The sequence below is a fragment of the Podarcis vaucheri genome (genome assembly GCF_965113315.1).
Source record: "Podarcis vaucheri genome assembly, chromosome: 2".
NCBI lineage: Eukaryota > Metazoa > Chordata > Lepidosauria > Squamata > Lacertidae > Podarcis > Podarcis vaucheri.
The window spans coordinates 105543591-105556240 of record NC_138760.1 but is presented as its reverse complement, the minus strand read 5'-3'; the positions used below and the strand labels follow the sequence as shown (position 1 = coordinate 105556240).

The following is a 12650-nucleotide window of genomic DNA, read 5'->3' as shown; positions in this document are numbered from 1 at the left end:
AAATGACATAGACAAAATGATGATGGGGGAAAATATTTTAAAAGGGAGAGCATTTCTTCTTCTACACAGCCCCAAGGCTTAGGTAAAAAGGAAGGCTGGACACACAGATTAACATAGCAGAGCTGCCTGGTCTTTAGTTGGGAAATACTCAAATAAACTGACATTTGCAACCTCCACAGCAACTAGGTTTGGGTAAAGTCTAAACATCCACTGCTGTAACTTAGACAGGCCTCCAGGTTTCAAATCCTAGATGAGTGTTTCCCAAACTTGGGTCTCCAGTTGTTTTTGGACTACAACTCCCATCATCCCACGCTAGCAGGACCAGTGGTCAGGGATGATATGAACTGTAGTCCAAAAACTGCCTGAGACGCAAGGTTGGGAAACACTGTCCTAGATGATAAGCAGACATTAAGCCAGAGCTCCCCATTTGAGACAAAACTCTGGTGTAAATGAACCAAGAACAAAGCACCAAAACCAGCACACAAATGAATGAGGAAAGAGGAAAGGCAAAGGTGTACACAAAGGTGTACACTAAACCACTAAGTTCTACTCAGGGAGACCTACTGAAATCCATAACCCTAGTTTAGTCATGTTCATTAATTTCAGTGGGTCTAAACTTAGCTGAATACCACCCATTATGACCAAATCTACCCAGTGGGTTTAAACAGTAACATTTCTAATGAAAGTTTGAAAGATTACAAGCTGAAGAATTGGCTACGCTTCCTAACAAGTCGTTTCCAACACCAGCCTGCTAAACTAATAGCAGTCCGCACATATTAACGGTATCTTAACCAAGCAATGGGTTTCTTGATTTAATAGTCCCCAATACCTAAGCTGCAATTGCATCTCAGTTTTTCTGGTGACCAAGAAGGATGTATAGGTTTCTTTTAAGTCAAATATATTAGAAGTGTCATGAGATGTTTGTACAAGTAGGTGAAATATTCAAAGGCAAAATTGTGCAATATCAGCATACACAATTTATGCAGAATATAAATCACATATAGCTTCTTCTTCTATGTTCATAATCATATACATCAATAAATGTACTCATTAGTTATTTTGGTCATAGACCAGCAGGGACTTAATGTGCTGTAGTTAAAAATATGAATTTGAAACACTTAATTAAAAAAAATATCAAGGATCTTCTAAGTTTTTCTATAGGAACAGAACTCCATTAGAGACTTCCAGGACTAATCACTGTTCTGGGATTTGCGAAAGAGACATTTTTATTAGTCCTGTTGAATTCCCACTAATGAGCTCCTAGCAGGGCATGGGATCAGTCAATTCCCCCCCCCAAAAAAAGGGGGGGAGGGGGAACAATTAAGCAACACTTCTCTTTGTCACATACTCATCTATTTTTACACTTCCAAGAGTCCCACAAGGGCCCAGCAAATTCATTCTCCAGGCACGCGAAATAATTAAGCTGAAATGAAATTGTTCCACTAATGCAAACTCCCACAGGATTTAAGATACCTTTGCAAATCCCACTGCCACCCCCATTCCAGTTTTACCGTACGTGCTCCAAGAGTTTTCCAGGAAAAATAAGTACATTTGCTTTCCTTTAATTAGAACAGGGTGCCCTTCCACCCCCACCCCCGTCACAGCCACATGGGAGCTACCTTTCATAGAATAGTAGAGTTGGAAGGGATCATGAGGATTTTCTAGTCCAGGGTTTCCCAGAGTTGGGTCTCCAGCTGTGTTTTTTTTTTGGGGGGGGGACTACAATTCCCATCACCTTGCCTACAAAGGTCCGTATAGTTAAAGCTATGGTTTTCCCAGTAGTGATGTATGGAAGTGAGAGCTGGACCATAAAGGATGATCGCCGAAGAATTGATGCTTTTGAATTATGGTGCTGGAGGAGACTCTTGAGAGTCCCATGGACTGCAAGAAGATCAAACGTATTCATTCTTAAGGAGATCAGCCCTGAGTGCTCACTGGAAGGACAGATCTGGCTGAGTTTCTCCAGCCACTCTGGGTGGCTCCCAATCAAGTGTTAAAAACAGTACAGCGTTAAATATTAAAAACTTCCCTAAAAAGGGCTGCCTTCAGATGTCTTTTAAAGATAAGATAGCTGCTTATTTCCTCCACATCTGATGGGAGGGCGTTCCACAGGGAGGGTGCCACTACCGAGAAGGCCCTCTGTCTGGTTCCCTGTAACCTCACTTCTCGCAATGAGGGAACCGCCAGAAGGCCCTCGGGGCTGGACCTCAGCGTCCGGGCAGAACGATGGGGGTGGAGACGCTCCTTCAGGTATACTGGGCCGAGGCCATTTAGGGCTTTAAAGGTCAACACCAACACTTTGAATTGTGCTCGGAAACGTACTGGGAGCCAATGCAGATCTCTCAGGACCAGTGTTATGTGGTCCCGGCGGCCACTCCCAGTCACCAGTCTAGCTGCTGCATTCTGGATTAATTGCAGTTTCCGAGGCACCTGCAAAGGTAGCTCCACGTAGAGTGCATTGCAGTAGTCCAAGCGGGAGATAACTAGAGCATGCACCACTCTGGTGAGACAGTCCATGGGCAGGTAGGGTCTCAGCCTGCGTACCAGGTGGAGCTGGTAGACAGCCGCCCTGGACACAGAATTAACCTGCGCCTCCATGGACAGCTGTGAGTCCAAAATGACTCCCATGCTTCGCACCTAGTCCTTCAGGGGCACAGTTACCCCATTCAGGACCAGGGAGTTCCCCACACCTGCCCGCCCCCTGTCCCCCAAAAACAGTACTTCTGTCTTGTCAGGATTCAAGCTCAATCTGTTAGCCACCATCCATCCTCCAACCACCTCCAGGCACTCACACAGGACCTTCACCGGTTCTGAGGGCCATGGGTCTGAGTCCTACATTCGACAAAATATCCCTGCATTGCAGGGAGTTGGACTAGATGGCCCTCATGGTCCCTTCCAGCTCTGCTATTCTATGATTCTATGTTCCAGAACCATAATGAGCTCAGCACAGTGGATGGTCAGATTGCAAGCACTAAAGCCCTAAGCCTATATAGGTTGAGCAGCAGTTTTCCTGTCTGAAGCCCTCCGTTCAATCCTGTCATTGCAATAAACTACTTTCCAGTAGCAGTTTGAATCATCTCCAACTGAAAGTTATGGACAGATTCTACGATTTAATTGGTTTAAAGATTTATATGCCGCCACAATGCCAAATGGCATTCAAGGCTGCAGGACAAAATTCTACTGAAAAATGAAGCCACCCAGAAGCCACAGAATATAAAACACAGAAACATACAAAAATGATAGAGAAGGTTATCTATTTCCAGCCTGCCATGGTCAGACATTCCAGCAAGAGGAGTTGGTTGAGTCCTATCCCACCTCCAAAGAATGAGTTTCTCAGGGTAGCTGAGTAGGCAGTTGGCCGATTGGCAGAGCCTGGTGAATTGGAGGAGAAGGGAAAGTCAAGAGAATTGGACCCATTATGATTGTCTGCACTGTCACAAACAGCCCCAGCAGCCACACCAACATGACAGAAGCACTTAAACTCATGCCTAGCTCTGCATCTTAAAGGTAAATGGACCCCTGACCATTAGGTCCAGTCGTGACCGACTCTGGGGTTGTGGCACTCATCTCGCTTTACTGGCTGAGGGAGCCGGCGTATAGCTTCCGGGTCATGTGACCAGAGCAGCGCACAGAAACGCTGTTTACCTTTCCGCTGGAGCAGTACCTATTTATCTACTTGCACTTTGAAGTGCTTTCGAACTGCTAGGTTGGCAGGAGCAGGGACCAAGCAACGGGAGCTCACCCCGTCGCGGGGATTCGAACCACTGACCTTCTGATCGGCAAGTCCTAGGCTCTGTGGTTTAACCCAGCCTAGCTCTGCATCTTAGAACTTTGCAAATGGATCTTTGAGCAGTACATCTTGTATTCTGAGCTAATGCTGAGACTCTGTGCTGACTTATGGAATAAAGCTTTTGGGTTTCCTGGAGTCCAGAGTCTCAACTATTGTGCCCGAGGGTGAAAGCCAAGGCACTTATATTTCTTAATTAGTTTCAGTCACTGCTTTATCAGCTTGTATATTTTGTAACTGTTGTTTGTTTCAGGACATTCTGGAAACCAATCTGAGATCACTATAATAAGTGATGAAGGGCAGTCTACAAAACTAGGTGACAAATACAATAAATATATGTACAGATAGGTAGCCGTGTTGGTCTGCCATAGTCAAAATAAAAAAAATTCCTTCCAGTAGCACCTTAAAGACCAACTAAGTTAGTTCTTGGTATGAGCTTTCGTGTGCATGCACACTTCTTCAGATACACACATATATACACACATATATAAATATATGTGTGCACATATTCATTGACCCCCTCGGGAATTAAAATGTTAACGTGTAGTTATTTTTTTGTCAAAGGGAAAATAACAATTCTAGGTCAGTTTGGCCCTGTATACCTGAAGGAGCGTCTCTATACCAGTGTTTCCCAACCGGTGTTCCGCGGCACACGAGTGTGCCGTGAGACGTTGCCTCGTGTGCCGCGAGATGCCTGGAGGGAGGCGGGCGAGTCGGGCGGCGAGAGGCGGGGCGGCGGCGGCGAGGAGAGGCCGCGCCTCCTGCTGCTGCCTGGCGCTCCTCCTCGCAGCCGGCAGCGCTGCCTGGGCGCCTCCACGCGACTCTGCCTCGCTGGGTTTGGTCTCCCAGCAGAGATGGGTCACACGCGCCCCTCCCTCCCTCCCTCAGCCTGCGCGGAGGGAGAGCCAGAGAGAGGCATCGCTCCTGCGCGGCGGGAGAGGGAGCAGCCGGAGCGATGCCCCAAACGGAGGCATGGGACCGGAGGGGAAATCCTCTCCGAGGAAGATTGAGCGCAGCTGAGAGAAGCCTTTCGAGGAGCTGCCGTGTCCCCTGGAAACCCCCTTCCCAGCTCTGCCTGCCTGCCTGCCCAAAGCTTGGAGGTTCCCCGGCAAGGGGGAGGGAAAAAACTTTCACTTTTGTGCGTCCCTCCCGGCGTGACGCTGCGCGCTGACGTCACGGGGCGGGGCTTTAATGGTGGTGTGCCGCGAGATTTTTTTTCAGTACACAGGTGTGCCGTTGCCCAAAAACGTTTGGGAAACACTGCTCTATACTAATCATTCAGCCTGGACACTGTGGTCCAGCATCCAGGGCTTTCTGGTGTTTCCCTCACTCTGAGGTTACAAGGAACCAGGCAGAGGGCCTTCTTGGTAGTGGCACCTGCCCCGTGGAACACCCTCCCATCAGATGTCAAGGAAAGAAACAACTTTTTGACTTTTAGAAGACATCTGAAGGCAGCCCCATATAGGGAAATGTTTAAAGTTTGATGCCTTGTGTTTTTAATATTTTGTTGGGAGTTGCCCAGAATGGCTGCGGCAACCCAGTCAGATGGGAAGCAGATAAATAATAACATTCTTATTCTTATTCATTGAGAGTAATAAATTTGCATGCAAACCTTGTCAAGCACTTAAAAAATAATGATGATGATGATGATGCTTTTAGGTGCAGGTGGACTGAACACCTCTGAGAATGTGGTTGAAGTAAAATTTTAAGAGGTGATAGGAGGAAATGACGGGAAAGGACGGAAAGGATTGGAAGAGGGGGGGTGGAACCCCAGGAGAAAGAAAGCTGTCGAGACAGGAAGAAATTAAAGACTTAGACAATTTGTGGGCTAGAATAAAGGAGGAATTTAAGCAAAATACATTATATATGGAAAGCAAATTGGGAGAGGTTCAGGAGAGGATTGATAAAAAAATAGAAGGAGCAGTTGGCGAACTCTCTACTAAAATTCAAGATCTTTCCGCAAAGTCCAAAATGATTGAGGAATCTAATAAAAAACTGCAGAAAGAGATGAGGGATCAAAAAAGGGAGACAATGAAGGTTAAAGAAGAGCTGGGGGATCTGAGTAACTCCCAAGATAAGATTTGGGATAACCTAGCCATGGCAGATATGCGGTTAAAACAGCTTCATCTTAAATTTAGGGGAGTAGCGGAGGACAGGAATGAGGATATAAGAGGGAAGATGATTAAAGAACTTTCTAATTGGCTAGGTATAAGGGAGGAAGAGATGGCTGCTACTGTGGATAACGTGTTTAGAATGACTAGGCCCAAACACCTGAAAGCAAGCAAATTCCTGGGGGACTGCTTGGTGATTTTTAATTCTTTGGAAATGAAAAATTTAATTTTGAGAAAGAGTTATAATAACAGATTAAGAATTGATGGAAGGCCTATCATTATCTATAAGGAAATACCAGTGAGGCTGCTTCGTAAAAGAGAGGGTTATAAACAAGTAGCAGCAGCATTGAAAAGAAACGGGGTCCCATTTCGATGGGAATTCCCGGAAGGGATAAGCTTTTTTTACAAAGAGAAAAAGTTTAGATTGTTGGACACACAAGAGGCAGATAAGTTTCTGAGAAGATATGAAAAAGATTTGGGAAAGGTAGAGAGCAAAATAAAGAATAGGGTGGAAGAAGAGGAAGGGGAAATAAGGGGCAGACAGGGGGAAAGGGGTGGAGCGGGGAAGGGGCAAGGGGACTCAGAGGAAGATGATGATGAGGCCGTAGTGGGAGAGGAGACGGCAGAAGAGGGGGAAACCTCAGGAGACAAAGGCGTTTAGACTATAGCCCGCAAGCCCGGTTGAAGGTTTAGAAACAGACAAAGGCTAAAAATAACACATACACTAAAATTTTTATCATGGAATGTAAATGGGTTGAACGATAAGGTTAAAAGAAATAAAGTTGAGAAAGTTGTAAAAAACAAAAAGTATGATGTAATTTGCTTCCAGGAAACACATATCGCTAAGAAACATAAACACATCCTGGTGAATAAAAGGTTAGGAGTAGATTTTATTAATTCTGATGGGAAAAAAAAGAGGTGTAGTAATATATGTCAAAGAGAAGTGGGAACCGACCCTGATATGCAAAGATGAGGAAGGAAGAATCCTAGGGGTTCAATTAAATTTCCGGGGGGAAAAAATCAATGTCGTGACGGTATATGCACCGAATTCAAACAGAGCAGAATTTTTCGAGAAACTAGAAAGCATGTTATTAGAGCTGGAAATTCACAAACTAGTCCTGCTTGGAGATATGAATGGCGTCCCGGCGCCGGATCTGGATAGGAGTGAAAAAAAAGGAAAATTGGCTAAGGGGAAATTGCCGAAATCTTTTGACGATATGGAAGGAAATTTAGATTTAATTGATATCTGGAGATACAAAAATCCCTCCCTCAAACAATTTACTCACTACTCTGAACCCCATCAGAGCTGGGGTAGAATCGACCAGATCTGGACGACAAGAATACTCTCGCTAAGGGTGAAGAGTTGTAAAATTTACCCCAGGACAATATCTGATCACTGTGCCTTAGACATGGAAATAAAAAATGAAGCGAAGGGACAATACAAGTGGAGGATGAGTGAGAACCTATTGGATAATGAAGAGGTGAGGGAAAAAATTAAAGGTACCCTAAAAGAATATTTAGATTTAAATTTGAATAAAGAAACCCCTATAGACGTGGTGTGGGATGCCAGTAAGGCGGTGATGAGGGGTCTGCTAATACAACAAAACAGTTACAGAAGAAAGGTAAGGGAATGTAAGAAAGAGGATATCCTCTCCCAATTGAGAAATTACGAGAGAAAATTGGTCATAAATCCAACAGATGATGATGCTATCCGAGCCTCAAGGGTGCTTCAATCTCAATATTCGGCAATATTAAATCAGGAGATAGAATGGAAAATTAAATTTACAAAGCAAAGATATTTCGAATCGGCAAATAAAATGGGGAAACTATTAGCTTGGCAGTTAAGAAAAAGAAGGAAACAAAATGTGATAAATAAAATAATAATAGAGGATAATATCATAGAAGACCCAGAGGAGATAGAAAATAGGTTTACCCAATTTTTCGAAAAGTTGTATGAAAGAGGAAGAGAAAACAGTGTCGAAATTAAGAACTACCTGGATCAAAATGAGAGGAGATATATAACAGAGGTGGACAGGATACATCTGAATAAGGAGATCACAGTAAATGAGATAAAGGAGGCCATCGGTAGGATGAAGATGGGGAAATCCCCAGGCCCAGATGGCTTATCGGCAAAATATTATAAAACGTTAGGGGAGTACCTAGCCCCAGTGCTTAAAGACGTGATCAATAATATCCTCCAGGGAGGGAAGATCCCGGAGTCGTGGAAAACGGCTTATATAACCTTGATCCCAAAATCAGAGAAAGAAAAAACAGATGTAAAAAATTATAGACCAATCTCTTTACTTAATAACGATTATAAGATCTTCACCGATATCTTGGCTGGTAGACTTAAGAAGCTCTTAACAAAGTATATACACAAAGATCAAGCAGGATTTCTCCCTAACAGACACCAGAAAGAAAATGTTCGCCACATACTAAACATTATTGAATATTTAGATATGAGAATAGATGTCCCTGCAGCATTAATCTTCGTAGATGCCGAGAAGGCTTTTGATAATGTCTCTTGGGAATTTTTATTACAATGTCTGGAGAAAGCAGGTATTGAAGGCCCCTACATGAAAGGTATCAGGGCAATATATTCAGAACAGCAGGCCAGGTTGATCATAAATGATAATTTGACTAAACCCTTTAAGATTAAGAAAGGTACAAGGCAGGGCTGTCCTCTGTCCCCCTTGCTATTTATAATGATATTGGAAGTAATTGCAAATAGAATAAGAGAGGCTTTAAATGTAAGGGGGATAAAAATTGGAAAGAAGGAATTTAAGCTTAAAGCCTACGCCGACGACTTGGTCCTATCCGTGGAGAATCCAGTAGACAGTACAAGCAGGATAATAGAACTTTTAGAGGAATTTGGTAGACTGTCGGGCTTTAGACTAAACAGGAAAAAGACAAAGATTCTAATAAAGAACATGACTGAACAGGATAAAATCCAACTAGAAGAAAAAAGTGGTATTAAAATTGTGAACAAAGTCAAATATTTGGGAATTTGGCTCTCACCAAAAAATATAAATTTGGTTGAGGATAATTATAGTAAGGCCTGGCAGGATATCAAAAAAGATATGGACACCTGGCACAGACTGAAATTATCATGGACAGGGAGAATGTCTGCTATTAAGATGTGTGTCCTCCCGAGGCTATTATTTTTGTTTCAAAATATTCCGATTATTAAAGGTACCTCCTTCCTTAAGAACTGGCAAAAAACCCTGACCAAGTACATCTGGCAGGGTAAGAGAGCCAGAATAAAGTTTAAATACTTGACAGATTCAAGAGAGAGGTGTGGTTTTGCAGCCCCGAATATCAGGCTCTATTATGAAGCATCCTGCCTATGTTGGATAAAGGAGTGGGCCACCCTCCAAAATACAGATTTATTGGATTTGGAGGGTTTTAATATTAGATTCGGGTGGCACGCCTACCTTTGGCAAGAGAAAGGGGAAGCTCATAGAGGCTTCTCCAATCATATAATTAGAGGCCCATTACTAGAGGTGTGGAAGAGGTATAAAAATTTGATTGAAAAAGGCATCCCAGGGTGGCTGTCCCCAACTGATATTATTAAAAGTAAGAAAATAAATATGGACGAAGTAAAATGTACATATGAGGACCTCTTAGTGAAGACAGAAGCAGGATGGAAGGTGAAGCCCTATGAGCAGTTGAAGGACAGAATAAAAGAGTGGCTGCTTTTTCATCAGATCAATGCTCTATGGGGCGAACATAAGAGAGTGGGCTTTAGTGGAAAAAAATCAAGGTTCCAGGCGGAAATTTTGGAGAGTAATGAAAAACTTCTCTCCAAAATGTATAAACAACTATTGGAATGGGACACGAAGGAAGACCTGGTGAAGGGAGCGTTGGTAAAATGGGAAAAAGACCTTGGTCACAACATAGAGTATAAAAACTGGCAGATATTGTGGACAAAAGGTGTAAAATTCACAGCATGCGTAGCCCTTCGCGAAAATTTAGAGAAAATGATATACCGCTGGTATTTGACCCCAGTAAAGCTAGGAAAGATGTATAATAATGTTGATAACACCTGCTGGAGATGTAGGGACAAGGTCGGGACCTTTTTTCATATTTGGTGGACTTGTGATGTGGTGAAGGAATTCTGGAAGCAAATACATGACGAACTGAAAAAAATTCTGAGATATAATTTCCCTAAAACCCCTGAGTTGTTTCTTTTAGGAATGATTGGTAAAGAAATAAAGAAAATAGATCAAACCTTCGTTCAATATGCCATGGCGGCGGCGAGAATTCAAATTGCACAAAAATGGAAAACTTCTGATTTACCCACGGTTGGAGAATGGCAAATGAGGTTATACCAATATATGGAACTTGCGAGATTAACCCAAAAAATAAGACAAAACAAAACAGTTAAAATTAAAGACGAATGGAATAAATTTCTAATTTATTTTGAAAGCAGCCAGGGAATAAATAATTTATCAATTGACGATAACTAAAAGCATTGACGTATAACTTTTTAGTAACACTGCACATTAATGTAAGATTATGTAATTCCAAAACTGAGTTGGACGGAAGTTTTGTATTTGTAATATTGTATGATATTTGTCTTTCTCTTTTTTCCTTTTGTTATTCTTTTCTCTTTTTTTTTCTTTTTCTTACTTCTTTCTACGATGGAAACTTTTATGGGTGTATATATTTGTATAGCGATGTAATGAGTGTATCTTTCTTAAATAAAAATTAATAATAAAATTTAAAAAAAAAAAATAAAGTTTGATGCCTTGTGTTTTTAATATTTTGTTGGGAGTTGCCCAGAATGGCTGCGGCAACCCAGTCAGATGGGAAGCAGATAAATAATAACATTCTTATTCTTATTCATTGAGAGTAATAAATTTGCATGCAAACCTTGTCAAGCACTTAAAAAATAATGATGATGATGATGATGCTTTTAGGTGCAGGTGGACTGAACACCTCTGAGAATGCAAAGCAAAAGATAACTACCAAAAACCCTAATCATCCATTTGGCTTAAACCATTTTATGAAAAGCTATTTCTCCTAACTGCTGATACACTGTACACTTGAGTGCTACATAGTTGCCTTGATGAAGCTAGAAAATGGTATGAATGTAGGGAACTCAAGCTCAAATGCCTCTTCAACTATTAATCTATTTTAATTACCTTGAGCAAGCCACGCTCCCTACCTCACCCAACGGAACTCACAGATTTGTTGCACAATGTAAGCTAATGAAAGAGGATTTTGAGAGAGAGAGAGAGAGCGCGCGCAATGGAACACATGGAGAGAGGTAGTCCTGCAGGGGTCAAGCAATTTGTGGCTTTGTAAGTCTAAACCAGCATCTTTATAATTATATCTAGAAGGCTACTGGAAGCTAATACAGAACATCATGCATTGGCGACACTACAGATGGGATGTTTCTTGAAAGAAAAGTGGAAGATGCTGCTAAATCAGAAGGCAGCAAACTTCAAGATTAATCCCATCTGGAATACATTACATCAGTGTTTCTCAAACTTTTTCCAACCATGGCCCCCTTCCGATCTTGTTTCCTTCCTGTGCCCCCCATGGGCGTAGCCAAGAGGGGGCAGTTTCTCCCCCCCCATAAGTAAAAATACAAATCAATACAAATTTGAGGTTCTGCCCTCCCTAACAAAAATTCTGGCTACACCCATGCCCCCCATCCTACCAGTAGAAAGGTAGCTATTTAAATGTTTTGTTTGTAAACAGAACATATTTCATTGATATTTTTTATAATTTATACAAAATACAATTACATAAAATGATAGGAACGTAAGGAAATATTGTTGAAGCAGAAAAACACATAGAGAATAATGGAGCTGGAAGGGACCCCAAGGGCGATCTTTCTAGTGCAGGCTTCCTCAACCTCGGCCCTCCAGATGTTTCTGGCCTACAACTCCCATGATCCCTAGCTAGCAGGACCACTGGTCAGGGATGATGGGAGTTGTAGTCTCAAAACATCTGGAGGGCCGAGTTTGAGGAAGGCTATTCTAGTGCAGCTCACTGGAAGGACAGATTGTGAAGCTGAGACTCCAATACTTTGGCCACCTCATGAGAAGAGAAGACTCCCTGGAAAAGACCCTGATATTGAGAAAGATGGAGGGCACAAGGAGAAGGGGACGACAGAGGACGAGATGGTTGGACAGTGTTCTCGAAGCTACCAGCATGAGTTTGACCAAACTGTGGGAGGCAGTGGAAGACAGAAGTGCCTGGCGTGCTCTGGTCCATGGGGTCACGAAGAGTCGGACACGACTAAACGACTAAACAGCAACATTCTAGTGCAACCCCCTGCAATGTAGGAATCTCAGCTAAAGCATCCATGACAGATGGCCATCCAACCTCTGCTTAGAAACCTCCAAGGAAGGAGAGTCCAGAACCTCCTGAGGAAGATCCATCTTCCATGTATTATAAAAAATAAACAACACTTATTTGACCCAATTTGTTTGACACTGAGGGGAAAACCTAAAGATACAGTCCCAAAGGTGCACAGGGAGTTCTGTATATATGGGAGAATTTTAAAAAGCAAATGGTCCTCACTGACCTGGTGCAAAAAGATCTTGTCATCCCAAGGAACCCTGGCTGCTTAGATAAAAACACTACATCCCCACTCAAGCTTACCTGGGAGTAAGGCCCACAGAACTCAGTGTGGCTTTCTTTTGAGTATACAGTTATTCACTAGATCGGGGGTCGGCAACCTGCGGCTCCAGAGCCGCATGCGGCTCTTTAAAGCCTTTGCTGCGGCTCCGGGGCGG

General features: G+C 42.8%; 1 protein-coding gene across 13 annotated transcripts in view; it reads right to left on the bottom strand.

Annotated features, from left to right (window-relative positions):
- MAGI1 (membrane associated guanylate kinase, WW and PDZ domain containing 1) overlaps window positions 1-12650 on the bottom strand; it is a 481615-nt gene that overhangs the window by 228377 nt on the left and 240588 nt on the right. The window lies entirely within an intron of this gene.